Below are 3,622 nucleotides of genomic sequence, written 5' to 3' on the forward strand. Positions count from 1 at the left end.
AGAGAGGTTGAGTTTGATTCAATCCATCATCAAAGCAAAGTGCACTAATATAAGTTATAACCCTCACACTGAAAACTCCTAATCATTCCTTAAACCATGTTAGTGTAACCTCATTGGTAGTTCAATTTTGGTGGGCATTGGCTCGTTAACTTTAGCAGCCATGATCAAACTTTGTGTCTTGGAGAGTCGAAAGGGCTATTTTTATATATTATTCATTTTTATTTTTTCATTTCAACTGTGCCTAAAAGCTATCTCTGATCATCAGTATCAGTCAACAGTAGTTGTATACCAATGAAATGCAAAGATTTCTTGCATTGGGTTGTGGACTTTGCCTAATTTTATGTTTGTTAATTTATTTATTTTTGCAAAGTAAAGTAAAATATTAAAATGACTTTATGTGCAACTCGAATGGATATTGAGCTGTAGCATTAGTAGACCACTATTATTTATTTATTATATTATTGTAAGAGAAATTCTTGTATGGTAGTCCTAGAATATCAAATTGGTTGCACTTACCATTATTATTTTATAAAATGACATTTAAATTTTATGTGTTTATATCGGGGACCAAACTAAATAACTAACTGTCAAATGTCATATTATATAATAAGTGCTTAATTAGAGTATTAATTAACCAGTACTATACGACTACACAAGAATTTGTTATTATTATTTTTCATTTTATAATAATTATTAATTTTGGGATATATTAGTGTTATACATTTAGATATTTATTTATTTAGACAATGGTTTGCATTATGTTGTGGTCTGATAAGTACTCTAAGACACAAAATATAAAAATATTGAGATACGAACGTTTTTTTTTAATGGGTCTTTATTTTTATTGTCTTTAGTCTTGTTGTAGTATATATACTATTACTAGTATACAAAAAGTTGAATAAATTATCTCGAAACAAAATATTATATATACTGATGTATATATTAAAAGAATAACTAGTAATTATTTTATCTATTAATGAATCCATATATATTTTTATTTATTAAATATGTATAGCAATAACAAATATGAGATTAATTAAAATGATGAACACCTTCGATTCAAATTTTTTAAAAAGCAAAATATATTTTTTATGGACTATATATGATAAAAAAATATTTTCAAAAACTAAATTATGTACTAAATTAAGCCTTTCACATATCCTTATGATATATAATAGATAGATCTAGATTTATTTATTTTTTAAAATGATTTTGTGTCCCTTACTTTTTCAATGTTTTGCTCTCAATGACTTAAATATAGAATTTTATCCAAATTAACCATCATTTTAAAACTAGAAACATTATTCAAAAGCCGACCAGTTTGGTATCAAAAATTCACATGTGACATGTCATGTAGAACAAGAATAAGACACAATCACTCTCAACTTTAATAAACTTTCATGTGTCATATTAAACTGCTTACACATGTATGCACTTAATCTTATATATAATGGGATTCGATCTCACCTCGATTCTCATTCTATTATATACTCAAAAAATTAAACCTTCATCAAAAGAGAAGAGTGTCTTATTGAATTATTCTTTGAAATTATTAGAAAGAAAAATGGTTGATAACATTGGAGGTAGTGGTTCTTCTAATAATGAAGGCATCATCAAGGAGCAAGATCGGTTGCTGCCAATAGCCAATGTTGGTAGGATCATGAAGCAGATTCTTCCTCAGAATGCGAAAATCTCGAAGGAGGCGAAGGAGACGATGCAGGAGTGCGTGTCGGAGTACATTAGCTTCGTGACGAGCGAGGCGTCGGAGAAATGCCGGAAGGAGAGGAGGAAGACTGTTAATGGTGATGACATTTGTTGGGCGCTCGCAACGCTCGGTTTTGATGACTATGCCGAAGGGATGAGAAGGTATTTACATAGGTATAGAGAGTTAGAGGTTGATAATAATAATAATAATAATAATAATAATAATAATCAAGAGAGAGGGAAATAATATATAACGTATAAAAGAAATTGAAGATTATGAACCATATTATTTTAAATTGCACTGGCAAATTGTTTCTGAAAAATAATGTTGAGGGTGAGAGTAGGTAGTAGTTCTTATGATACCATTTCCATCTGAAGGGTCAATGCAAGTTAAGGTTTTCGAGAATGAGATAATGTAATAGTTTTTTTCTTTATTGTTATGATCTACTGGATTTTGATTGACTACAAAACAAGTAGATTACAACTTTTAATTTACTTTTTCTCTCTCCTTTTTTTTTTTCTTTTTTTGGGGTATCCTGTATTCATACTTAGCTTCAAGTCTTTGCATGCTGCTTAATTTGGTTCATCAGTTGAATTTGAGAATTATATCATCTTGGCCATGGTTTAAATTCTTTGTTATATATATATATACACTATTTTCAGTTGGAATTGATCATAGTGTTTGTCTTATCTCCAAGAAAATGAAATAAAATGTGTTATATTCTAGGATTTTTTAAATGAGTGATACTATGTATACAAGTCTTTTTAACCAAATTCAATTAAGTTAGTGTAAAGGTTAGCGAAAAAAATGCGTACATAGGTCACTATTTTTTTTCGCATTTTCTGTAGGACACAATTTTTTGTAACTTATTGATAAAGAACATAAATTTTTAAAGCATAACATAAAAAATTTTGTACATAACACAAATTTATCAATAAAGCATATAAATTTTACTCATAGCACATATATTTTTTGTATATAACACACAAATCTTTATACATAGCACAAATTTTTATTGTGAATGCATTTTGTTAGTTGGGTGAGTCAATGTTCTAAGTATGTACGTAGTCCTTCAAAAATTTCTATGCTGCACATAAAAAATTTATGTGTTATACATCCAAATTCTATGCTCTACTTTCCTGAACATTTATAAGAGAAGAAGTTGAAGACGATGAGGACAATGATAATGATAATGATAATAAGAGAAGATGAGAAGGGAAAAAAAGAATAAATTTAAAAAAAAAAAAGAAGAAGACAGCGGTGGTGACAGCGATAATGACGATGGCGGTGGCGACAGTAATGACGACAACGATATTGAAGAAGGAAGAAGGAACGTAAGAAGAAGAAGAAGCGACGAACATTAAAGAAGAGAGAAGTGGCGCGTGAATAAGTTTTTATTTTTAAATAACTTGGTTAAACTTTGTTATTTAAAAGACTTAGACATCTAGTATTTTTGTTTTTTAAAATAAATAAATTAAAATTTTTTTATTTATTTAAATACGTAATTTAAGAAAATTTATGAGTTTATATTGTATTATTCATTTTGTTTACACAGTAAATGAAAAACATATACAAGTATCTCGCTTTAAATTAGATAAGTCAACTTTTTTAAACTTTATCTTAGATGCAAATGAAATAAGTGTGAAAATTTTACTTGATCATATCTTATTTAATAAAAGAGACACATATATTCTACATTGTAAAAAAGATATGAGTATTTGTAGTTGTAAAAAATTTAATTTCAAAATATAAAAAAATATTTATAATATGATTGGGATCGATTTACAAAACAAAAAAATTAATATAATTTATTATTATTTAGATTAATTTAGATCGATTTACCCATAATCTCGCTAGTTATAAATTATTTCAATCCACAAATTTTTTGTTTTTTTCTTACATTCCCAACATTATAAA

The 3,622-nt window shown here is 27.4% G+C and overlaps 1 pseudogene; it reads left to right on the plus strand.

Moving 5' to 3' along the window:
- The first annotated feature begins 1,450 nt into the window (after nt 1–1,450).
- Nucleotides 1,451–1,951, plus strand: LOC107637654 (nuclear transcription factor Y subunit B-1 pseudogene; annotated as a pseudogene).
- The last annotated feature ends 1,671 nt before the right edge of the window (nt 1,952–3,622 follow it).

This window comes from Arachis ipaensis, chromosome B4, assembly GCF_059453495.1.
Source record: "Arachis ipaensis isolate K30076 ecotype BB chromosome B4, ASM5945349v1, whole genome shotgun sequence".
Taxonomy (NCBI): domain Eukaryota; kingdom Viridiplantae; phylum Streptophyta; class Magnoliopsida; order Fabales; family Fabaceae; genus Arachis; species Arachis ipaensis.